The sequence below is a fragment of the Vicugna pacos genome, chromosome 6 (genome assembly GCF_048564905.1).
Source record: "Vicugna pacos chromosome 6, VicPac4, whole genome shotgun sequence".
Lineage (NCBI taxonomy): Eukaryota > Metazoa > Chordata > Mammalia > Artiodactyla > Camelidae > Vicugna > Vicugna pacos.
Genome location: NC_132992.1, coordinates 56,759,965 through 56,787,821, shown reverse-complemented (window position 1 = coordinate 56,787,821; position 27,857 = coordinate 56,759,965). Strand labels below are relative to the sequence as shown.

At 35.5% G+C, this 27,857-nt stretch overlaps 1 protein-coding gene across 5 annotated transcripts in view; it reads right to left on the bottom strand.

Annotated features, from left to right (window-relative positions):
• The window catches only part of KTN1 (kinectin 1), a 98,364-nt gene extending 70,820 nt beyond the window's left edge, over positions 1–27,544 (bottom strand). For 4 of the 5 annotated variants that reach the window (XM_072963095.1, XM_072963096.1, XM_072963097.1 and 1 more), the window contains exon 1: positions 27,408–27,544. The gene's annotated coding sequence lies outside the window, so the exon portion shown is untranslated. The remainder of the gene's footprint in view (positions 1–27,407) is intronic. The other variant, XM_072963094.1, reaches the window with a different exon arrangement.
• Positions 27,545–27,857: the final 313 nt, after the last annotated feature.

The following is a 27,857-nucleotide window of genomic DNA, read 5'->3' as shown; positions in this document are numbered from 1 at the left end:
CAAGACTAAAATCTGAACAATCTTTTTCCACTGATGTATACCAAATAACATACAAGCAGGCACATTTGTAAAGAGCAATCAACTGAGGGAAAGGTAGTTTTCAACCCAAGAACAATTAATTTCATAAAAGTTCCTGTATACATCTATGTCTGAAACAACTAAAGGAATATACCTCTAAAAGATATACAGGCACCCAGAGTAGCCTACAAGAGCTTTATTCAACGTACAACATAGTTAAAAACAAGTAGCTATGAAGCTTAAGCTAAAAGTTCTTGTTATAAGTTCTTTGTAAAAACAGTGTTCATAAGTTAAAAAATCTACCTGTGACCTGATCATACTAAATCTAAATAGTTTGTATTCCAAACATGCCACTACTCATACCGTGTTTCTCTTCCTTTAAATCCACAATAAAATCTTATGTTGTCTTTTTAATGTACAAGTTAATCTTTTTAAGGAAAAATATTTATTTATGGAAGTACTCTAAAGTGATAAAAAGTCTACTGGCAGACATGTATCATTTAATCAGATTTCCATTTCACAAACAGAACTTATCTACAGTATTTTCTGAAGTCTTCTTGCTAAAATTCAAGATTAGGCATTGTGTTGTCACTAACCTTCAAATAAAGTATTCCTGTCATATTCCAGATATATCCTGAACAGAAATAAATATGAAGATTGATGAATAGCAACACAATGAAGCATGAAAATAAAGTTAAGAGCCTCGATTTTTGGCCATAATTCTGCCTTGGTTCCAGGGGTCTCTTCTTACATAGCTCTAAGGTCCAAATTACTTGCATGATCCTGAAAATGCCAAATAAAAAAATTTAAGTGGTCCCAAGTTGGTGGTGCCCATAGTGCATGTGCCAGAAGTGAATGCACACTTCTTTGGTGGAATGCTCCCTCAAGGAGCCTCAGGAATGCCGAAGATTGTCATCCATATAAGAGCCCACAACCCAAAATGACAGGAATGAGATTAGCCACCATGAACAAGAGACAACAGAAATAAACTAAGGAATCAGACCCCTACAGATTTAAGATACTGGAATTAATAGATAATGATTACATTATATACACATAAAGAATAAGAGGAAATTGGGAAAATAAGCAAAGAACAGAACTGTCAAAAGTAACTGGGTAGACAGGAATCAATTAGGACTTCTACAAATAGAAAATATAATCGAATTTTAAAATCCAATGGGTAGGTTAACATAGGTGCAAGGAGACCAATTTAAATGACTATTTCAATAGGCCAAATAGATCTGATGAGAGTGAATCAAGTCAATGCAGCTATAGATACTTTGCTAAAACAATTAACAGGGCAAGGCAACTATAGCACATGGTGAAAGCGAGGGAGGAGTCTAAGACAAGTTCTATATTTCTAGCTTGGAAGAATCCATAAAAGATGAAACCACATGTCAAATTCAAGAATATAGGAATGGGCTCGTGTCCGGGAGTTTATACATGATTTTGAAGAATCATAAAGTACAACCAGCTAGAGAAGATCAACGGTCAACTGAGTGGACAAAACCAGCTGTAAGAAGCAAGTGCAGGTTACAAATCAGGAAACCAAAAGGAGTGACTTTCTGAAAAGTCCAATTTCACATCCTCCCTACCATCAAATCTAAAAAACTTTGCCTTGTCCTTTGTATCAAATCATCACTTATCCTTCAAAATCCACCACAAATCTTACCTATGAAAATATCTTTTCAACTACCATCTTCCACAACAGTCTATTAATTCAATTTGTATAGTTATTTAACACTAATTATATGTCAGCACTGTTTTCTACGGTGTTCTGAATAAACAGCAAAAAAAGGCCACAATCCCTTTACCTTATAGGGCTGAATTTCTACTAAAAGACAGCCCATCAATTAATATACAGTATAAGAGACAGGAACATAAATGACATGTGAGAAAGAACAATAAAAACAATGTGGTTCAATTATAATAAACAAGAATGAAAAGTAGCAGAAGATGAGGTTAAAAAGATCATTTGAAGGGGGCAGGGGGCAGTGAGCAAACCATGTAGTTCCTTACAGACAACTGGAAGGACTGCGGCCCATACTCTGGGTAAAATGAGAAGGCACTGATGGGTTTTGAGTTGAAAAGATAAAGGGAAAAGGTGAAAGCAGGGATAACTAAAGAGATAACTGAAATAACCTAGGCAAGAGATGATATGGGCAAGCTATATTAGCAAAAGTAGTAAGAAGTAGTCAAACTGTGAGTATGTTATGAGGGTCGAGATAAGATAATTTGCTGAGAACTGGAATGTGGGTGTGAGTGAACAAGCAAAGATAATTCCAAATCTTTTAGAGTAAACCAAGTACAAAAACGTTGCTCTTTATTGAGATGCAAGAAATGTAGAAAAGACATGGTTGGGGCTGAAGACCAGGAGTTAGATTTTAGACAGGTGGAGATGTCCAGTATGCAGCTAAACAAAAAGAATGCTTAGATAGGTGAAGATATTTATCTGTACAAGCTGGAGATACGAATTTAGGCGTACTCAGCACATGAATTATACTTAAAGCCATAGCCTGGATAAAATCATCAAGGGAATGGGTATAAACAGAACCCATGTCTCAAGACTGAGCCCTAGGACAATTCAGTGCCAGGAAGATGAACAAGAATTTGCAAAGGAGATTGAGAAGAAGAGGTAGAAAGAAAATTAGGAGCATTTGCCCTGGTTGCTAAATGAATAAAATATATTAAGGAGAGATTAATCACTTCTGTCAAATAGTGTTGATTAAAGTACAATGCAAACTAGGAACTGACTATTGGATTTTAGCAACAGAGACATTTTTAGTGACTTTGACCAAAACTAGTACAGTGGTGGTGATCAAAACCTGACTGAAGTGAATCCTAAAGTGAAAACTCCAGCAGGTGTGGACAAGTCTTTGGAGGCGATTTCCTGTGAAGAAATGAGAGAAATACAGTGGTAGCTGGAGGGGAACATGAGGTTGGACTTCAGTTTTTAAAGACAGAAATACAGCATGTTACTATGCTGACAAAGATGAAAGGGAAACGGAGAAAAGGAAAGACTGACAATGCAGGAGATTGAGGGGTGAGGGATAGTGTTTTCAAATGACAAGAGGAAATAGAATTTGGTGTAAAAGTAGAGAGACTGGCCTTAGATGGAGGAACAGACATCTACAGAAACACAGGGAAGAATGAGTATACAGGCACAGGCAAGGAGGTAGACAAAGTGTAGAAGTCTGTGAACATCCTCTTCCTAATACCACTCTTCTCTTAATGAAATGGGAAACTAATTAGTTCAGGAAAGATGATCCTAGCAGTCCTATAAAACACATTACAATTATTATATTGTTAATTTTTATTCTTTATATAAACTGTTTATTTTGATTATCCACTTAAATTTAAAACTATGAATGGAGAATACAGGATGTTTAGCAATGTTGCACAAATAGATTTGCTGACTTGAATTTATGATCTAGATGAGGAACTAAGTATACAGTATTTATAAAACAGAGCATAAAAACATAACCTGAGCCTCAATGTGGTTTATTCCTCCAACTCAAGTACCATGCCTATAAGCTAGTTCTCCTTCTCCTAAAACCCTAGAGCATTTATTCTCTACATACACATTCATAGAATTCTGTGAGGAAGGTGACAGTCTAACAAGTATAAGAAGGCAACAATATACCGCAGTTTGATAGATAAAAGAACACAGAATACTGGAACTCAAAATCTAAAATAGACCCAATTGACTTTTCTAAGTTTAGTTTATTGTAAATCATTTCAAATCAGCAGAGGAAAGGCTAGATCATTCAGATCAAATAAAGACATCCAGACAGGTTAAAAGTTTTAAACATAGGAAAAAGTATAAAATATTTGAAAAAAACACAAGAAAATAAGTAGGTTCACTTTATTATACACAGCTGTGTATGTTTAAAGTTTACAAATGTATTAAATCTGCAAGAACTTTTAAAAACTGAATTCCACAAATCAGTAAGAAAAAGACATCAATGAGAAAAATAAAGTACTAATCATTTCCTGAAATGGCCAAAATATAAAAACTCATCTAAATCTCCATTCTGTAGCTAGTCGTTAAACTAAAAGCATAATGACTCCAGAGTTCACAATATTTATAAAATTGTATTTTAAAATGAGTGAAAAAAGATTCAAAGGAACCAAAGACAAAATAATCTAGAAAATCAAACACTGAGTTGCCTGACTTGAGAACTTCATTTACAACAGCTTTTCTAAAATTAACTTTACAGACTACGCTGAAATCAAAGCTGTAGTGCAATTTCTCCTTTTAAACTGCAACACATAGTTATTTCTATGACTCACACCTTATTAACACACCCCTTAAGTTATTTCAGCAATACCCTTTCTGGAGTATGGCCACCCCAATCTGAAACAAATCCAACTAAGGCCAGAGATGAGTAATGAAATTAAATTTCTCCATTAGGTATCATGTCACAACACGTGAAACTTCTATTTTATTCTTTTAACCAAAGTTCCTTTCCTCTCTTTAATACAAGAATAGACACATCCATTTGAACAGCTCCTCCAAGAAACTGAAAAGGATCTGCATAGCTGGTAGCTGCTGAAAGTTAATCAATATCTTTCAGACTTTTGCCTACCCATCAAGCCCCAACTAGTCCATTTTCTCAGGAAAAGATATTGCTTATTTTAAAATATCTCCACATGAGATAACCTAGTTAAAAGTTTATTCTGTAGAGAAAGCTAACTTACGATAACTAGACAAATTTAAAGCTTTAATATCAAAAGCTTAGTGCACATTTAAATATTTAGCATATCAAATCAATACACAAAATCTTTCCAAAGATTAGCATAAATCATCAAAATTGTTCAAAAATTAACATTAGAACATGAAATTAACACTAATAATGTACTTTTAAAACAACTATACCATATACAGGAGACTCTCTCCCCCTAAAATCTATAGTCTTGGACTACCTTTACTTTTTTCATAAGATCTCTGGGTTGGAAATGGCCATCTAATTCAACTAGCCACCCAAAAACCAGACCCAGCTGAACGGTCAGTGAGCCTATGTTCAAGAGGTTTAAGAGTCTCCCATAAGCCCCTTTTATAAAAGACATTAGCATATTCTCCTAGTTTTGATGCAAAAATCTTATCATCCTGTAACTTCTTGTGGCCCTATAACTACCCTAACCTCACCAACTACGTCCAATTCCACTAACACAAGGCAGTCCTAATAACTGATGTCTGGTATCAGTTAAATTTATCAACAAACAGAAAACTTACTTCAAAATCTGTCATCCCTTAGGAAAAGTTTGGCTAGAGTGTTAAACATAACAAGCAGATAAAATAACTCATAAATGCATCACCTTAGGTCACTCAACATAAGTACTAAAATGATAAAATGCTACATTTATTCTTGCCTAGTCCCAAAAGAGACATAATACTTAACACCATTTCACAAACTAAAGATAAAACGTAAATGAGGAGACAAAAATGTCAAATACTATCTGAAAAAACTCTAAGGGAAATACTGGAAAAGTTTAACTTATGAAACAAGAATTTTTAAAACTTGCCCAAGAATTGCCAAATAGATACAAAAGAAAAAGGCCCAAATACATATGAAAATTTTAGTATATAATCAAAGGGTCATTGCAAATCAGTAAGCAAAATATATGGATTATTTAATAAGTAGTACTGGCACAAATGACAGTCATTTTAGGGGGAAATATCTATCTTAATTACATATGGATCAAAGTTTCTTTGGTTTTGAGGGCTTTGGGGGGGTTTTCTCTGTATATATATTTTTATTAAAGTATAGACAGTTTACAATGTTGTGTTAATTTCTGGTATACAGCATAATGCTTCAGTCATATATGAGCATACATATATTGGTTTTCATATTTTTTTATTATAGGTTACAAGATATTGAATATAGTTTCCTGTGCTATACAGTAGAAACTTGTTGTTTATCTATTTTATATATAGTAGCTACTATCTGCAAATCTCGAACTCCCAATTTATCCCTTCCCATTCCCTTCCCCTGCCCTCCTCCAGTAACCATAAGTCTGTTTTCTATGTCTGTGAGTCTGTTACTGTTTTGTAGAGAAGTTTGTCTTTTTTTTTTTTTTTGATTCCACATACAAGTGATATTATATGGTACTTTTCTTTTTCTTTCTGGCTTCACTTAGAATGACATTCTCCAGGTCCATCCATGTTGGCATTAATTTATTTTTATGGCTGAGTAGTATTCCATTGTATAAATATACCACAGCTTCTTTATCCAGTCATCTGTCATCTGACATTTAGGTTGTTTCCATGTCTTGGCTATTGTAAATAGTGCTATTATAAACATTAGGATGCATGTATTTTTTTGAATTAGAGTTCCCTCCAGATAGGTGCCCAGGAGTGGGATTGCTGGATCACACGGTAGTCTTTCGAGGAATCTCCATATTGTTTTTCATCCTCCATAATGGCTACACCAAACTACATTCCCACCAACAGTGTAGGAGGGTTCCCTTTTCTTCATACCTTCTCTAGCATTTATTGTTTGTGGACTTTTGAATGATGGCCATGGATCAAAGTTTTAGAGGTTAAAAAAATTAAACCATGAAAAAACTGGAAGACAAATGTATTTCTTCACACTTTAAAATAATCTTATTTTATAAAAGGCCTTTGGGGGGTATATAGCTCAGCGGTAGAGCACTTAGCATGCATGAGGTCCTGGGTTCAATCCCCAGTATCTCCATTAAATTAAAATAAAATAAAATAAAATAAAATAAAATAAAATAAAATGCCTTTTTTTCTATGTCTCATGTAAAATCCAGAGCCACAAAGGAAAGGACTGGAAAAATCTCAGTAGAAATTGTTATAAACATTTTATAGGGTAAAAAATAAGTGATTAAACAAAAAATGACAAATGTCTGGTAGCCTTAAATTACAAATATCACTTAAAATGTGAGGGGAAAAAAAAGGATGAACCTGAGAGAAAAAATTAGACATGTTTAGAAGGTTCCCAGAGGAAAAAAAGTATCCAATAAATACATTTTTTAAATGCAACCTGAGTCATATTAAAAAATATAAATTGAAACAGTATGTCACCTCTTTCCACTTAGGTTGGCAGGGTAGGAAGATGTAGGAATGAAGGAGCAAGGGACAAGAGAAAATTTTGGAGGTGATGCATATGTTCAATATCTTGATTGTGGTGATGGTTTCACCAGTGTACACATGTCAAAATTTATCATATTGTGCACTTTAAACATGTGCATTTCATTGTATATCAATTATACCTCAATAAAACTATCTTTTAAAAAGGTAGGCATGGGCCAGGAAATACGAAAATGAGTGTACTCTCATATAGTGTTAACTTGATTATAACTAGTACTTTCTTTAGAATTTGGAAAAATCTTAAAGTACAAAAACAGTGCATACTGTTCAACAGAAAAAAATTCCTTTTTCCAGTAGTTTATCCTATAGATATAGTCACTGTTAGTAATGTAACTGTAAAACTAGAAAGAACCGTATGTCCAGCATTAAGGAAATGACTAAATAAGCTTGCAGTACAGCTTCACATGGAATATAGGAAGCCATTCAAATAATACTGTAAATAAACTAATGGCCAAAAGGCACATGAAAAAAGGTTCAATATCATTAATTAGCAGAGAAATGCACAACAAAACTACAATGAGGTATCACCTTACACTAGTCAGAATGACCATCACTAAAAAGTCCACAACCGATAAATGCTGGAGAGGGTGTGGAAAAAAGGGAACCTTCCTACACTGCTAGTGGAAATGCAGTTTGGTGCAGCCATTATGGAGGATGGAAAACAGTATGGAGATCCGTTAAAAGACTAAAAATAGACTTTCCCTATGATCAAAGCAATCCTACTCCTGGGCAGCTATCTGGAGGGAACTCTAATTTGAAAAGATACATGCACCCCAATGTTTACAGTAGCACTATATACAATAGCCAGGACATGGAAACAGCCTAAATGTCCACTGACAGACAACTAGATAAAGAAGTACATACATACACACACACTGTGGAATACTACTCAGAGATAAAAAAGAATAAAATAATGCCATTTGCAGCAACATGGATGGACTTGGAGATTGTCATTCTAAGTGAAGTAAGCCAGAAAGAAAAAGAAAAATACCATATACTATCACTTATATGTGGAATCTAAAAAAAAGACACAAATGAACTTACCTACAAAACAGAAAAAGACTCAGAGACATAGAAAACAAGCTTACAGTTACCAGGGTGGAAAAGAGGTGGAGAGGGATAAATTGGGAATTCAAAATTTGCAGATACTAACTACTATATATAAAATAAACAACAAGTTTCTACTGTATAGCACAGGGAATTATATTCAGTATCTTATAGTAATCTATAATGAAAAAGAATATGAAAATGAATATATGTATGTATATGTATGACTGAAACATGCTGTACCCCAGAAACTGACAGAGCACTGTAAACTGACTATACTTCAATTTTTTTAATGGAAAAAAAAGAAAAACATATTATAAATTAACCAAACATACATAAAAAGCAAGCTGCAGAATGGTACAGAAGGAAAATTTCCTTTTATGTAAGAGTCATGTTCACATATGCTTAAAAATATGAAAAAACACATCAAAAACCATGAACCCTATGGTGACTTTTAGGTACTTTCCACGGTAACTTTTCACCTTATATTCTTCTGAATGTTTACATTTTCCCACCATTCATACATAACACTCTTATGATATAATTTAAACTTAAATTAAGTTTACTGTATTTTTAAATTATAAATTAAATCATGACTTATCAAAACTAATTTGAGGAAACCATTTCCAGCAATGAGCAAAAACTCTCCAATTAAACCTAACAAAAATTGTTCTGCTTTAAAATAGACAGAGTTTTCTGGAAACTAAGGGAAATCCTGGGAAACAGTGACGATCAAATAGGAACTGAAAGCATTAACGCTCATTTAAGACTAAGACAGGAAAAACTACACTGCAAGTTGGGGAAGTGGAAATGAGACAGGTACATAAAACCGGAATTTCTTTTTAAAAGGTTCAAGTCAGCAAAGGATAAACTAAGGGAAAAGAAATCCCCATACTGACACAAGGAAAAGAGAAAGCTTGCCTGCTTCTCCTACCAGCCAACAGCTAGACAAAAAATTTTCATTAAGATTTTATAACCATGGATTCTTAAATTTACATCTACAGTCTCTGCCAGTCCAGAACACTCCCACCCTTTCTACCAAAAATATTACACAAAAATGGCTTCAAGGCCATGAAAGCCTCTGGAAAAAAATTCCTTCTATCCAGTCAGGACTGTCCAGCACAGTATCTACAGATACACTCCTGCTGAAGGTGAGCCTACAATAAAAAATGAAAAAAATCAAAGATACAGAGATAATATCACCAAGAAATCCAGATAGAGTAATATGAAAGACTATAAAAAACATTTTTTTCAGCTATTAGAAGCATAAATGAAATCACACACATGGAAAAAGAATACTCATATTAAAGGCCAGAGAGGTAAGAATTGAAGAAACAGTATTTGTGTGTAAGCATCCACACACATATGTGCACAGACACACAGACATTAAAAACCAAATGGACTGCTAATTCATACACAGTTAAAGAATTATCAGTCAGAAAGATAGAGCTAATAAAAAACTGACAATGCTACACAAAATAATATGTTAGGGAAAATATGAAAGAAAAACTATTTAGACATGAAAGAATAAGTCAACAAAGATCAACAAATCAAATGGGACTAAAGAGAGAAAAGGACGAAGAAAGGTAATATTTGATAATGACTAAGAATTTTCAAAAACTGTTGAAAGATATGAATCTCCTAATTCCGGAAAGGCAACAAAATCTAGACAGAATAAATAAGAAGAAACAAATCTAAATGTATGTATAGTAAAACTGTATAACTCAAGAGATACAAAGTAGGTCTTAAAAGCAATATAGAAAAAATTACCCATAATGGAATAAAATTAGACTTACATATTAGTCAACAACAGAAGCCAAAGGATAATGGAATAAAATCTCCATAGAAACAATGAACATTAACACAGAATTCCAGATCCAGCTAAATACTGGAATATTCAGTTTTCAGAAGCAATAAATAAAGTCTGTCAGCTATGTTTAACAAATTTAATTGGGAAAAAATTAAAAATACTTTATCTAAAATTTAACAATCTAGAATGCAGTTTTTGTAAATGAGCAATACTTCTTCTTACCAGAGTATAACTGAGAATGTTACAAAACTCTTTCATTAGGGATTACAACTAATGATCTTCTTAATAAATTCTTCAGGAAGCTAGCAAAAAATTTTCTCTCTCTGGTCCCTCAATTAATGTTCAGAGCTTCCAAGTACAAAGCCATATAAAATTAGGGCCAAACTAGACAGCATTTTACAATCAAGTGCACCAACTAAGTAACAGTAAAACCCTGATTATTTTTTTCTAAGACTATATAATCTATTCTGCAGTCTATATTTCAAGTTCTACACTTCTATGATCCACATTTCAATTTTTATTTTAACATCATTCCACAAATTCCTACCTTTGTTAATTGAGAAAGCAAAGAGATATAAAGTCTACACACACAATAAAATTATGAATAAACAGCAAAATCTTACACATATTCAACCTACAAATACATACAAATGAAAACACTAAAATACAGTAAGGGAACTGCTTATATATTTTCATTTTCCTATTTTTTTCCGAAACATTATTTTAATAAATTATTAGCCCATGGTGAAGTTAAAGAATCTTTAAATATTAAGAAATTTCCCCATTCCCATTCACTTAAATCAAGCAGCATTTGTTTCTATATTCACAATCTTATGTGGTCATCTTTCACTGAAATTGTACCTTGAGAATTATGGTTTAAAAAAAATTCACTAAAAAATTTCAGTTACTTATTATACAAGGTTTACTTTATACTACTGAAATTTAACATGCTGAATGAGCGAGTGACTCTCCCAGTGATCTGAATGTTTGCTCCTACTATCTGTGAGGCCAACACAGTGCTCAACATACAGAGCTGTTAGATTTTAATTAGCTAAAAAGGCAAAAAGCATAAATCTGGGAAGGAAAAAAAAATTCATTTTATAACATAAATAGCTTCAAAACATAAATAACTTTATGTAAGTAGTCCTTATGACTGTGGATTCTATTTCAAAATAAACCTTTACAAATATAGTATACATCAAAACCGTGTGTTCACCTGTACTCTGAAACACAAAATCAAGGATTTTTATCACGATACAGACTTTGATGTTCTGGAAGTTGCAAAAGGAGGCTCTAACAGAAAAGTTTTTAAAAGTCCAGATAAAACTGCCATGAATTGGAAATAAGTACAAATTTCATATTTTAACATTTAAATCTACAACAACCTCCCAGCAAAGAAAACTTTTTTGCTGTTGATTCCATTCTTTTGATAGTGCTCCCAATAAGCAACCAAAGCAAAAAAAAAAAACAGTAAGAGAAGTTAATCTAAGAACAACCTCCAAGAAAAATTCACATATCTTGAATTTCACTAAATGGATTCCCACATTCTTAAAGTTGGTTTATAAATTATCTAGTTAACATAATTGAAATACTGTATATAGCATACCTTGAAAATTTGTGACTACAAAGTCTCCCTTTGAAACAACAGAAATATGATTTAAGAAGTTCAAATGTGATCAGGTATCAGAAATCTTAAATATAGCCACAAAAAAAATTTTGTAATAGCACCAAAACCAATACTTAGGAATAAATACAAAGAAGTGAAAGATCTGTACACTGAAAACTATAAAGATACTATGAAAGAAATTGAAAATGATACAAGCACATGGAAAAGATACAGATTCAATGCAATACCTATCAAAATGCAAATGACATTTTTTACAGAAACAGAAAAAAAATTCCTAAAATTCATGTGGAACCACAAAAGACCACCAACAGAAAAAGCAATTTTGAAAAAGAATATGGCTTTCTGATTTCAAACTATACTCCAATGCTGTAGTAATCAAAAAACAGTATGGTAGTGGCATAAAGACCAAGATACATACCAACAGAACAGAATCAAGAACCCGGAAATAGGGGGGAGGGTATAGCTCAAGTGGTAGAGCACATGCTTAGCATGCATGAGGTCCTGGGTTCAATCCCTAGTACCTCTGTTAAAAATAAATAAATCTAATTACCTCCTCCACCCCACCAAAAAATAATAAATACAACAATAAATAAAATTTTAAAAGAACCCAGAAATAAACCCACATATATGCACATAATATTTGACAAAGGAGCCAAGAATACTCAATGGGGTAAGATGGTCTCTTCAATAAATGTTGTTGGGAAAATGGGATATTCACACACAAAAGAATGAAACTGGACCCCTATCGTACAACACTCACAAAAATTAACTCAAAACGGATTAAAAACTTAAATGTAAGATCTGAAACCATAAACTTCCCAGAAGAAAACAGTGGGGAAAAGCTCCCTGACATTGGTCTTGGCAGTGCTTTTTTTGGGTATGATACCAAAAGCACACACAACAAAAGGAAAAATAGACAAGTGAGACTACACCAAACTAAAAAGCTTCTGCACAGCAAAGAAAAGATCAACAAAAAGAAAAGGCAAGCTCAAAGAATGGGAGAAAAATATTTGCAAACCATATGCCAGATAAAGAATTAACAGCTAAAATATATAAGGAATTCATACAACTCAATAGTCAAAAAAAATTGTTTTAAATGGGCAAAGGACCTGAATGGACATTTTTTCAAAGATACACAAATGGCCAACAGGTACATGAAAAGGTGCTCAATATCACTGATTACAGGGAAAATGCAATTCAAAACTACAATTAGGTTATCACCTTAAACCTGTTAGAATGACTATCATAAAAAGACAAGAGACAACAAGTGCTGGCAAGGATATGGAGAAAAGAGAACCTTTGTGCACTGCTGGTAGAAATGTAAACTGGTACAGCTACTGTGGAAAACTATATGAAGGTTCCTCAAGAAATTAAAAATAAAAGTACCATATAATCCAGCAAACCCAATTCCCTCAGGTAAAATACCCAATGGAAATGAAATCACTATCTTAAAAAGATATCTACACCCCCAAGTTTACTGCAGCATTACAATAGCCAAGACATGGCAACAGCCTAAGTGTCCATCAAAAGATGAATGGATAAAGAAAATGTGGTACATATATACAATGGAATATTATTTGGCCATGAGAATGAAGACCTGCTATTTGCAACATCATGGATGGACCTTGAGGGCATTATGCTAACTGGAATAAGACAAAGACAAATACTGTATGATATCACATGTGAAATTTAAAATAAAACTGAACTCATAGAAACACAGTAGAATGGTGGTTATCAGGGGCTTTAGGGAGATCTTTCTTATGGGCATAAACTTGCAACTAGTACATTAAATACTCCAGGAGATCTAATGCACAGCATAGTGATTATGGTCAACAATAATATACTATAAACTTTAAAGATGATAACAGAGTAAACTCACACAATGTTATATGTCAATTATATCTCAAGCCAGAAAAAAATGAAAATGTAGGCACAGATTTAGGCCCTATTCCTACGGCCATTCTGCTCTGAACACTGTGCTTAAAAACCACATTTACACAGCAATCTTAAGAGCAGTGAAAAGACAAAGTGCTGCCTTCAACAGTACACTGGTGCCACAATCCCACATTTCAAGATCCACAAAAGACTTCTACTTTCCCCACTAACAGAAGATGTCTGACATACTGCTTGATAGAGGCAGCACAGAGCAGAGGAATCAGAGTAGAGGAAGGCTCAGTGGTCGTAACCCACCTCCTCCCATACTCAACAGTTTTCATTCTTTCTGAGTCTCCTCTTAAAATATCTTCCCTTAGGAAAGGCTCCTTAAAAATGAAAAGTACTTTGATGCCAATGGACATTCAAAGCATAGCAAAAAGTATCCCATGGTGAGCTCCAACTGTATCATGGGGCATAAATAACAGTATTTTTTTTCCCCTAAACCCCTAGCCTCCCCATTTTCTTTGATGCTTGCAAGAAAACTAGCAATCAGTAAAAAATAGTCACTAGGCTTAGCTGCCCAATTGTTTTAACTATAGGACTAATCAGTCTTCTTTTTTAGTAATTAAGAAAAGAACACAACATAAATCAACTATACTTCAATTAAAAAGTTTAAAAAAAATTAAAAAGAAACATTTGAAAAAATATGTCTGAAAATATTAAAAAAAATTAAGTGATCATCTACTAACAGTAGCAGAAAGCAGTCTAATTTAAATTGGTGAATTCATTATGGGTAAATTCCATGTTACTAACTAAAAAACTTAGGAGCATTAAAAGTCATTCACTATAAACAAGTCATCTCAATGCCTCTCTTTTTTTCCTCTACAAAAAACTTACTAAATCAGGAGAACCCAATACACATCATAGAATGTATGGTTTTGGCAAAATACTTGATAAGGTAGACATGCTATCCTTGGAGACAAGACAGAAAAGTACTAAAAGATGGCCGATTAGTAGAAGAAATCCAGGAATATTCAAAAAGTTAAATGATCATATCCCAAAGTTGCCAATTAATTTAGAAAGAGTCTTAATCATGTATCAAAAGGCTCTGTTCCTCAATGTGTTGAACACAAGAGTATCTCAAAAGAGAACAAAGGACAAAACAACCAAAAATTATTCACAAAATAAGATTTTTATTTATCCTTTGCTACCAAACTCTTTCCGTGTTTCCTGGCTAGACAGCAGGAATTTCCATAACTAGCTCAGATAAGGATGGATACCATGTTATTTCAATGCACAGATGAAACCATACCTCTGAACTTTTGCCTACTATAGAGCCAGTGTACAGCCATCTTCCCCATTCTTTATTCCCTACCTGCATCTTAGGTATGGTTTATTCTTTTGAATTTTTAGTTTCTGACTCAGGGACATGTGTATGTTAGTTCTGGGTTCAGCCATATCTTTCTGATAATCTTTTGTTTTTCATCCATTATTTTAAGTGTTTTGAATAGAAGCATCCTTATTGGGCATCTTCATTATTATTTCTACCTATTCCCTTGTTTTTTTGAAGCTCAAATTAGTGTATCCTCAGTGGTCTTGCTCAGTGATCTATTCCATCACTTTGCTCAAATCTGCCCTCTTTTAATCTTATTGGATGTTATTCAGATCTGATTTTAGTACCACACTAATTTCTTCTGACTGTAATCAATCAAAATTCATAACTCTTGAAATATGATTCTTGTTTCTGCTAGTTCATCTCACTCATCCTATATTTCTCTAGTCTGTTTTGAAGTATAGGTATCCCTTGCTAGTTCAACTCAGGCTGAATCATTTTTTTTTCTTTTTTGAGGTAGCACTGGTTATCTTGCTATCTCAACTTTTGTTGCTTATTGTCTCAAACTGGGAATCAAATATATGTATCCTTTGTTTAATGACTTCATTCTTGAAAACTCTACTGCTAAATGAAAAGCCGTCCTAAGAAAACATTTTCATGAATTTTTAATGGGAAAATATGCTGCTGCATTTCAACCAATCAGTTTTCACATAGGAAAACATTAATGTAGTAAAGAAGATGAGTTTATATAAGTGTAAGCAACACTTTGACAGTGAATAAATACACTTTGAACCTAAAATTTAATGTGATAAAATGAAGGTTTATTGTACTTGCCAAAGGAGGAAGAGAAAACTTGGTGGTGGTGGTGGTTGGTGGGGTGTAATTCTTTGGAAAGTCTGTTCTTTTTACACCATTTTCTTTAATTTCAACCTTTTTGGAGCTAAGGGTTATCTTGCATTCAGTCTGCACTTAAAAAGTCAAACTGTGGTACAGATAAGCACCTTTACAGAATAAAGGCCAAACACACGTCCTTTAAGCAATGTGGAAATAGAACACAGGCCAAAAGTACTGAAGAGTTGTAGAGGATGATAGCTTTGCATCTTTCTTCCTTGGCATATGTACACAAAACAAATGTTTTTAGTTCATCCAGATGTGTGCAGTACATCAATACATATGATATATTCCAACTAGAAACCATTCTATTAAGTCAGATCAGATTCAGGATTATGACTTGAGTGCAAGACTAAGACACAGACAGCATGGCATACTTCCAAAAGGATGTACCTAACGTCCGGATGTCTCTTTGTGGTATTAGCAACCATTGGTGATCTTTGCCTAGACTTTATTCATTAGGAGATGCAAAATGGTGATATTCTAAGTCTTTTTTTTTTAATTGAAGTATAGTCAGTTTACAATGTTCTATCAATTTCTGGTGTACAGCGTAATGCTTCAGTTATATACATGCATTCCTTTTCATGTTCTTTTTCATTATAAATTACTAAAAGATATTGAATATAGTTCCCTGTCCTCTACAGTAGAAACTTGTTGTTTATCTATTTTATATGTAGCAGTTAGTATTTGCAAATCTTGAATTCCCAATTTATCCCTTCTTACCCCCTTTCCCCTGGTAACCATAAGTTTGTTTTCTATGTCTGTGAGTCTGTTTCTGTTCTGTAAATAAGTTCATGTGTATTTTTTTTTTTTGATTTCCACATATGGTATTTTTCTTTCTCTTTCTGACTTACTACACTTAGAATACCATCTTCAGGTCCACCCATGTTGCTCCAAATGGTATTACTTTATTCTTTTTTATGGCTGAGTAGTATATCATTGTATATATGCACCACAACTTCTTTATCCGGTCATCTGTCAATTAGGTTGTTTCCATGTCTTGGCTATTATAAACAGTGCTGCTATGAACACTGGGGTGCATGTATCTTTTTAAATTAGAGTTTCCTCAGGATATATATCATTCTTTATTAGGTAGAATACATCTACAGAAAGAAACTTCTCTCATGACCTATTTGGTTACCCTGAGATACAAATCATGTAAGAAAAGTAGGATAAATGTTTATTTTTATTTGTTATCATTGCCAAAATAATCAGTTTGCCCAACCAACTAATTAAGAGTTTTTTAAAAATGTTTTAGTATCATTATGAACTCACAAATTAAACATATTTGAATTGTTTCAATTCATTTGTTGCTTTCTTTATTGATGTTCAAATTGTCCCATTTGGCCAATGGGATCTTATTCAGGATGGTTCCTGGGTTGTTTTGATACTGCTCTCATAGTTTTTGGTTGCTCTATTGCTTTCTGATAAGACAAGACATTCTATAGGCAGTGGCAAAAAAAAACCTCTAAGAGTCACCCCCATGATCCCTGCCTCCTGACATTCTTACTGTTATATGATCTCCTCCCGTTAAGTACAAGTGGGACCTGTGACTTGCTTCTTAATCGATACCATATGTCAAAGGTAACAGGATGTTAAGTGATTACATGCACATGATTATGTTACATAAGACTGTAACTCCTGTTACTAGGACACTCTTTCCCTCTCTCACTGGCTTTGAAGAAACCAGCTGCCATGTTATAAGCTGCCTATGGAGAAGGTCATGTGACAAGGAGATAACAACAGCCAACAAGAAACTTAGCCTTTCAGTTGAGCAGCCTTCAAGAACTGAATGCTGCCAAGGACCACCTGAACTTGGAAGCACATCTTTCTCCAGATGAGTCTTAGACCCCTGCCCTGGTCAACACCGTAAGAGCAGTTTTGTGAAACCCTGTAGCAGAGGACCCAACTAAGCAGGTCCTGCAGTAGTGTTGTTTTAAGCCCCTAAGCTTGTGGTAATATTGTTACACAGAAATAGATAATTAATATGCAAGCTCACCTCATATATTTCCTGCCTTAGATTTGGAAAATGCCCATTCTGAGCACTCACTTACTTTTATTATGAAAAGGTATTTAAGACCACAATGTGAGCATCAGGAGTGCTACCAGGTTGGTCACTGTCTCTAGGCCTTTTAAGTAGTCAACAGGGCTAGAAAATGTAAACATTTTAATAAGCTGAATTACTACATGAGTGAACACAGATGCTTCTACTCTATTTAGTACTATGGGGTTTCTACTTAATTTCACTGCCCTTAAAACTATATCTGCTTTAAATAATACTAAAAATCTTAGTTCTGAACGATGCCAACACATTCACTCATTTCATTTAGCCCACAATACACACATTACGCAGTACTGAAGTAACAACATACACATTACCACAAAAATTATAATTGTAATAGTTCAAGATTTGTTTTCCTTTTTGCCATACTTCCTCCATTCTCCTTCCAGGGTATATTCCAATGGGGATATACTACAGTCAGATTACTGTATTTTAAAGTCACCTGGCACAGCTTCACTCTGGTGGCCACCAAGTGAATATAAAAATAAAATTCATTTGTTTTATCTTACTTTTGATTTTTAGGGATCAAAAAAAATTTAATAATTATGTAAAATATTTACATGGCTTAAAAGTCAAGTCTAAAGAAAAGGAAAAATTCAGAGCATAAATTGTACCCTTATGCTCTTCTACACTAAGCTTCTCTCCCCAAAAGCAACTATCATTTTTTAGATTTCATTCCATATGCTTGTAAATATGAGCTATATATATACACACATTCTTATCTCTCTTTTTCAATATGGTTTCATATTATAAACACTTCTCTCCACTTTGCTTTTTTCTACTATTCCAGAACAAACCTAGTTTGTGACAAGAGGAACAGTGGCCCAAGTAGAAACAGCTGAAAAACAATTTGGAGGTGGGGGTGAGAATGATCACTGAGGGAAAAAAAGGTTAAAAAAAAAACCAAAAACCAACTCTACTCAAAATGAAGTTAATAAACCAATAATCCAAAACATAGGAAGAAATTTAATGAGGGAAAAAAATCGATAAAATGATTAATTCACATCAGATGATACTAGTTTTATGAAACAGTCTGACAGATTTTTAAATTTGAACACACTGAAGATGTCAGAGACCTATAGGAGTCTTTTCAAAAAGCAGCAAAAAGGCCATAAAGCAAAAACAGGGAGAACTGGCAGGTATATATGAAAAAGCAATTCCAAATCTAAGAAATGAAAATTCTAAACACTGGCATGTAGACTTAATAGAGAGAAAAAACTCTAGACTAGACAGAAGCAGGAGGAAAACTGGTAAATTCACCTAGTATAAGGCATAGAAAAATAAAGAGAAAAAACTGAAAGAGCAATTAAAATACACAGGATGAACTAAGAGATTCCAACACAGGTCTACCAAAAGAGAAGAAAAGTGAAAACAACAGAAGCGGTATTTCAAGAGCTGAGACTTTTCCAAAAATGAAGAAAGATCCAAGTCCTCAGACTAGATGTATACTCTAAGTGGATATAGAGTATACTATATGTATACTCTAGCTGGATATAGAGAGGTAGGTCCACGCTTACAGTGCACTATGATGAAACTGCAAAATACAAAGCACAAAGAGCTGCAACTTTAAGGAAACAACTAACCAGACGGCTACACAAGAAATGTCCATAACAACTTAAGAAAACCACGTGCAAACACTGGCATCACTGAAATGTTTACAAATCTCTTATAATGTCATATGGGGGAGAGTGAAGATTTCAAAGTTTACTGGATAACAACCCATACCTTGACATCCTTAAATAATTATTTTCCTATGATTCTAAAAGCAAAGTGGGGACAGTACATAAAACTAGTAACTTGAAGATTTATTTCAAAGCACCTACTAAATTCACACATTTTAGCCCTTAAAAAAGCAAACTGATTGACACAACATTGTAAAATGATTATAAATCAATAAAAAATGTTAAAAAAAAAAAAAGAAAAAAGAAAACTGAAATGCTAAGCAATGGAATTTTGGAGAAGAAAACAGCAGCATAAAAAGGAAGAAACAAATCGATTTCTGGAAAAGAACGGTGAAAAGCAACATTAAACTTTATAAGACAATATGCAACAGTATCTTTATAACCTTGAGGCAGGGAAAGATTCCTTAAACAAGATACAAAGTATAAATCATAAAAGGAAAATCCTGAGAAATTCAACTAAACTGTTTAACTTTTATTAACAAACCATGAGAAAGTGAAAAAGACAAGCCATATAGTGGGGAAAGACACTTATGATATGTGGTAAGCAAAGAATTATTATTCAGAACACATAAAGAACACCCATAATCAAAAAGAAAAACCACCCAACAGAAAAATGAACAGCTATTTCTGAAAAAAGGAAACAAAAAGGCCAGCAAACATTTGAAAAGACATCTCCCAGTAAGCAAAAATGTAAAATCTACAGGATAACAATTCATACCCACCAGGCTGTCTAACTAGTATTTGTCAATATCAAGCACAGTAGACCTTGAGCAACACAGGCTTGAAATGTAAGGGTCCACTTATACACATTTTTTTAATAGTAAATATTACAGAACTACATGACATGCGATTGGTTTAACCTGCAGATGCCAAACCAGATTCAAACAGGATATGGGGGGCTGATTATGAATTATAGGTAGATTTTCGACTGCATGGAGGGTCAGCATCCATAACCCCCCCGAGTTGTTCAAGTGTCAACTGTATAGGCAAGAATGCGAAACCATCATATGTACATACTACTAAGGGGAATAAACTGGTACAATTATATTGGAAAACAATTTGGCACTACCTCAGGTAAAGCTAAAAGTGCACCTCTCCCACAATTCAGTAATTCCACTCCTAGTTAGATTTACGGTCCAAAACAATTTGTTCAAACTGCAAATCTCAACATATTAGTGATCAGCAAAAATCAGCTTAGTAGGTCTTGGCTAGCATTCTTATTTTTAATGAAATGGACTAGCATTGCATAGGTTTTATTTCTTTCAAGAAACATTTTGTTATGTATATGTACATCTGTTAATATATGGAGTCTCATAATGTAAAATTTATTTCTTACTGTAAGTAGTAACAAAAAAGTTTTTAAAAACACTATCTTAGAGACAATATGTATGCAAGTGCACCAACAGACCTATATAAAGTGTTCATAGCAGCATTGTTTATAATAGCAAAAGAAAACTGGAAACAACACAACTGCTTAATAACAGATAATAAATAAATTGGAAAATATTCATACAATAAAATTCCATGCAGCAGTGAAAGTGAATGAATTAGAGTTATACAAGACGGTGGGAGAGTATCAGGATCATAAAGTTGAGGGAAGGGGGAGGAAGTTGCAAATAAACTCATATAAAAGGACCCCATTTATAGAGTTCAAAAACAAAACAGAAACAAATAAATTAAAGGATTATACACCACAGTAACTGAAACTATGCCCAGAAATGACAGTACCAAATTATATGACATGCTGGAGAAATTCACTTCACAGAAATTACGTTCAGCCAACCTCAGACATTCAGGTCATGAAAACCACGCAAATTATGAAGCACATTTCAAATGAGTATTACTTCCTAATAAACTAATCAAGTACAGGTCAGAAGCAAGTAAATGAATTCAACCTGTGTGTGGATATTAAAAATTAAAGGAAACATCTTAAATGTTCAACAGTGCAGCATTCAGAACACTAGGGAGCTTTCAATGTAGCTTAGCTTGTTTGAATTTATTTCAAAGATAACCAGATCTAAACACATGCAACCACTAAATAATTTATGTTCATATTTCACTCAGGATACTTACATTACTGATTAACAAGATTAAGTTGTATTAAGCATAGAAGTATTTTTGCTGAAATTCATCTATTAAATTTCATTTTCCATTCCACTCCAAAAAGTAAACTGAAATCCTTATTCCTGAAGTCTCATTTTACATGGCATTCCATTTAAATCAACTAGCCATGCCAATGGAGAAGGAGGATGTCACAAATGACAAGTAAAGCAGAAGGCTCAATGAGTCCTAATCATTTTCAAATATCAGGCAACTTATTCATTCATCAAACTGAGCACTACCTAAGTGCCAGAAACATAGTTCACATTGAACAAGACAAAGTTCCCATCTCATAGTGTCAATATTCTTTTAGGTGAGACAGATATCAAGCACATAACTAAATAAGCATATGTTATAATGTTAGGTAATAACTGATAATAAAATGAAGAAAAATAAGGCTGAGACAGTAATAGAGGACATGCATTTTAGGTAAGGTGATCAAGGTTTTTTGAAATAACCACCGAGCAATCCCTACAAGACCACATGGTAGTAACTCACAATGCATATACACAGAAACTGAGACTGAAAAATTTCTAGTAAATTAAAAGTATCATAGTCTACCTATTGCTTTCTATATGAAACATTTGGTTTTAAGTAGCTTTTACTATTTTCTCTACTTGGAAACTTTAAGTTCTCAAATTTAAGTTACTAACTTTAAGAGTTAATCCTCTAACTCAGGGGAAAGAAATCTTTACAAACTTAATGTAGCTTTCTAACACCTAACAGATAATAATTGCACATGGACAGTGCTTTTTTTTTAATATATATAAAGCATTCTTACAAAACAGCTGTATGTGTGAGAATGGGCTCTAGAGTCAGAATACTTAGTTAAAATTCAGGTTCCTCCTGAACCGTCCTACACTGTTGGTGGGAACATAGTTTGGTGCATCCATTATGGAAAACAGTATGGAGATTCCTCAGAAGATTAAAAATACACTTACCATATGATCCAGCAATCCCACTCCTGTGCATGTATCCAGAGGGAACCTTAATTCAAAAAGATACATGCACCCAGTGTTCATAGCAGCACTATTTACAATAGCCAAGACATGGAACAAATCTAATGTCCACCGACAGATGACTAAATAAAGAGGTATGTGGTAGAAAAAAAAAAAAAAAGAAGTTGTGGTATATTTAATCAAAGGGATACTACTCAGTCATAAAATATAATAAAATAATGCCATCTGCAGCAACATGAATGGATCCGGAGATTGTCATTCTAAGTGAAGTAAGCCAGAAAGAGAAAGAAAAATATCATATATCATTTACATGTGGAACCTAAAAAAAAAAAGAGAGACAAACGAATTTATCTACAAAACAGAAACAGACTCACAGGCATAGAAGCAAACTTATGGTTATCGGGGGGAAGAGAGTAGGAAGGAATAAACTGGGAGTTCAAGATCTGCAGATACTAACTACTATATATAAAATAGATAAACAACAAGTTTCTTCTGTATGGCACAGGGAATTATAGTCAATATCTTGTAGTAACATGGTGAAAAAGAATATGAAAACAAATATATGTAGGTTCAAGTATGACTGAAGCATTATGCTGTACACTAGAAATTGACACATTATAAACTGACTATATTTCAATGAGAATACATACATATATATACAAAAAAAGTTAATTTGACATATGAGAAATTAAACTTCAAATGAAAAAAACTTCAGGTTCCTCCCTTTATTTGCTCTGTGTCTTTGGACAAATTATTTAACCTGTCTGCCTAGTTTCCACTGAATCGTACCTATCTTGTAAGGCTGTGGAGACGATTAAATGATAGTGTATGTAAAATGTTTACAGAGCCTCACAGCAAACACTCTAAATGTTAGCTATCATTTATGTGCCAACTATTAATATCAGCAAGACAAATGAGCCCCAGGAAGGTAAACTATGATAGTTCAACTCACACATACAATAAAGTGGTATTTTTGTGTGTGGCAGAGGAGGTAATTAGGTTTACTTATTTTATTTTTAGAGGAGGTGCTGGGGATTGAACCCAGGACCTCGTGTATGCTAAGCATGCACTCTACCACTGAGCTATACCCTCCCCTCTTTACAATAAGTGGTATTAACTAGCAAAGCCAAATTCAAACCTAAGTTCTTCAGACTCCCAAGCACCCATACTCACTCCACTTACATTACACATTATATAATTAAAGAACTAAGTGATGAGAAACTTGCATAAAACTTTAGATTATCTTCTGCATATGGGCAGTTACTGCAGAGTTTTGAGGAGAGAAGTGATATGATCTGGTTGCTGTGTTGAAAACAACTATAGGGAGCTAGGATAGAAGCAGAGAAACCCATTAGGAGATTAACTGTAGAAATCTAGGCAAGAGAGAAGAATGGCTTTGACCAGCCTAGTAAGCAATAGAGGCGGTAAGAAATTATTTAATTCTGGATATATTTTCAAGATAAAATAGAGCCAAGAATTCCAAGTGTGAATGAAAAAAGTCAGGGATGATTCCAACTTTTTTTTTTTTAACCTAAATGCCAGATAGAGCTGCCATCAAGAAAGATGGATCTGACTGCACCTGAGGCAGGTTTAAAGAGAAACATGGAATTTTAGTTTGACTTGACTCCTTCAGATCAATTGGAAATTCAGAACAGGAGGCAAGTCTAGACTGGAAATATAAAAATGGGAGCCATTAGCATACAGGTATTTAAAGCCATGACATTGGATGAGATCACTAGGGGAATATGAAAAGAAAAGTGAACCAAAGATTGAACACTTTAAGAATGAGGAAGAATCATAAAGACAGAATGAGCAGAGCAATTTAGTGAAAAGAGAAACCCAAAAAGTAGTATCTTGGAAGGGGGAGAGTGTAAACAGTTAATTTAAGTTCCACTTAGTGTATCAATCACTTCACTAAAACTAGATTTGAAGTTAAAAGTTCTTAATCAGCCTGTCCTAGTCAAGGGAACAGGTAAAATATTAAACCATAATTTTTTAAAAAGAAGTATTTTTTACACATTTCCTAGGAATACTAGATTTCCTACTCGAGTCATTACTAAAGCTATTCTTAGTACTAAAAGTATACTGTTTTGCCTCATTTATCTTTTTAACATAAAGTCAGTTAAAAACCCACACCTTTTTTTTTAAATAATTAATTTTAAAAGCCTAAGTTTAAACTGCCAACTCTCTCAAAGACCAAAAATAACATTTAAACACCAACTCAGCAGCCTGGTATGCAAATAGTTATAAACTGTTATTACTTTTCTTTTTCTAGAGCTCAGATACAGAAGGTTAAGTTAAATCATGGCACTTAAGGTTTTTCCTCTTTCTGTTTAATTTTGTTTACAGAAAAAAAAATAGTTTATATTCTTATCTAAAACAGTGTTTTCCCTGTGATATCCACATAAAATACATTTTTAAGATCAGGACACCCAAAGTCATATTCACAAAAACTGAAAGAGGAAGCAATGAAACTCAATTTTATTTATACATAAGAGTAATCATTTGTTAAAAAAAAAAAAGTTACTTCTAGCCTCTATGTATACTCTGAATTTATCTTCAAAATAACTAAAAACATAAACAGAACAAGCAGCTTATAAGGTGTTACATTCAAACATTTGAATGTTCTTGTAATGCATGGTCTCACTGTATTTCCTTATTACCTATTAGGTCAGATGCCTAAGAAATCCAGATCACTACGTTTATTAACAACTTAAATTTTTTACAAAGTTTCATGAGATCCCTTAGATTTAAACTTCCTTTGCTATTAAAAAATTACACTAAGCATGCAATTAAAAATACATCTTCTATACATTTCAAGTAAAATTCAAGAACTTGGCAACAGTAACAATCTTAACATGGGTTCTTTAGAAGTTAAGATTCAAAAAAGCCTTCACTTCTCAGGCCCTTTATAAAAGTCATATTGACTGTCACTTAACATCTAATTATTAAAATGTTCTCTCTACTGTTAAAGCCTATGAACTATGCAGGAGGCTTGGGGTGAGAGACCCAAGAAAACACATGCATCAAGCAAGAGAGACATTGATATTAAGGGAGGATACAGAAAAAAACTAAACTGGAAACAAAATTATAAAGTAATAATGGGTCTTTATAATGCTGACCCTGAGTCATCAAGAAAGTTAAATAATAAAAAAAAAGAAAGTTAAATAATACTCAATAACCTTTATAACTTTAAAGTGCCTAATATTTTTAAGGAAAAAAATTTCATTAGGCTTTGTTATATTTTAAGTTTCAGTATGAATCTCAGAAAGGTAAATAGAACACCTCATTCTCAAAGAGTACCTGATAGAGATACTGTAAGGACAGATGATGCTGTGACATTAAAGACATTTCTAACTCAATGTTGAGAAGAGGAGAGAATTAATGAATTTTTCTTAGAACCAACAAACCCAGTTATTTATTGTTAGATATTTGAACAAAAGGAGGTGGGGGTGTCAGGTGGCGGGGGCTTGTTTATCAGAGAACACATTAAACATGAATGTCTACATCAAGGCATGCCTACCCAAAACACAGATCAACTCAAGAGTACTCCAGTATTATTCTTGAGACAATCACACTCATCTCATGAGCAACTGCTTTAGCCAAACTGGAGACAGCGTTGTCATTTGCCTGATAGGTGAAGTAGGGAGAAGTGCACATTAACTTATCAAGAATTCAAACATTAAGTCAATTCCCATACAATTCAGAGTGTTTAGTTCACCCCGAAGATGTTTCTGTATAGCACGATATGGGTGACTAAATTTCCTAAGGCTTTCCACAAAGTATCTCAAAAACCTCACAACTTTGAACAGTTATCTTCAACTGTAGCTTTTTAAGCAGTGCTTATTCAGATGCCTGCTAAGGAATCCTTTTCTGGTATAGCCCCAACTATGAAGTTTGAACTCTTTCTTCCTCCTAGGAGGAATGACTAAGATTAAACAGCCCGGTCTTGAACCTAATCAGGGTGCAGCTGGCCCAAGTTAGAAAGCCGCTCCCCGCGTCCGAGGCTGCATGTCTCCGGTACACACATGCTCCGCTCCGTCACGACCAACGTGCGGGGCTGCACATCCCACACCAGTTACCTGACTGCCGTAAGACTTTTCTAGGCTGCCAGCTAGATTTTCTGCCGAGGTCCCCAACGCCAAAAATCTCATTGTTGGAAACTGAAGGGGGGGAGGGGGGAATCAGTAAGGAAGACACACCCCTCAGGGAAAGGAAGGATAACTTCCCCCGTCTCGAGGGCGGTCCAGAGATTTTTCCAAACTCTCCCCTCACGTTGCTTTCCCTTCCCCAACCGCCCCTCACCAGGACGCAAGGACTCGCACGGGGCGGTGGGAGGGGGCCCTGAGAAGGGGCGAGCGCCGGTTCCCGAAGTATCCGGAGAGCGGCGAGGACTGAAATTCCAGCATGGCGTAAGCGTGGCCCAGCTCCGGCGCAGGGACGCCGCCGGGGACGCGCTCCCTCCGTCCACCGGCCGAGAAGGCGGTAATCCGCCTTCCCTGCCGGGGGCCCTCACGCCCAGCTAAAAATAGGCGCCTCGGTCACCCCAGGGCCCTCTCCTGCCGACCTCGCCCTCGGGAGACGTCCCCAGAGGAGACGCCGCGCCGGAACCGGGGTCGGGCTTGGGGCGGCCCGGCGAGGCCAAAAGGCCCCTCGGAGCCCTCCCGCCGCGGCGGCCTGGCCCAAGCAGGAACCTGCGGCGGCACCCCAGGCCCCGAGGCCTACTAGGCGGGCGGTAGCGGGCGGTGTCCCGGCCCTGCGGTTGCGCCCCAAGCCCGGCACGGCCCTCCCGTCCGCCCTGGGACCCCGTGGCCAGTGCCGCCCTCCCCGCCCCCCGCGGTCCCCGCGGCCCCAGCCGGGGCCCGGCGCGGCCTGCTCGCCCTTACCCGTGCGCGGCCGGGAAAGGAGACCGGGAAGACGCGGCGGCGCCGGTACTACAACCCGAGCCGCCTGCTCCGAGGAGCCGCCGCCGCCGCACTCGCTCAGGTGCCGTCGCGCCGCCGGGCAGGAAACGGGCGGCTTTGGGGCGGGGCGGGCTCGGCACGTCCCGGCGTCTGGGCCGGCGGTGCCCGGAGACCGGCCCCTTAAAGGGACAGGCGTCGTCGCCTTCGCCCTCGCCCCCTCGCGCCCGCCCGCCTGCTCGCCCACCCGCTCGGGGTAAGTCCCAGCGTCCCGCCGGCTCGGGATTCCAGGGCTTTCCTCCCGAGATAACGTCCCGAAGCTAGGTGGAGGGTGGGAGCCCCAGTGCCGGAGGCGCGGCGGAATTCCCTTCACGCGTTCCCCCTGCTCTCTCTCCTTCCCCCAAACCTGATTTCGTCTTGTGTAGCCCTCCCACC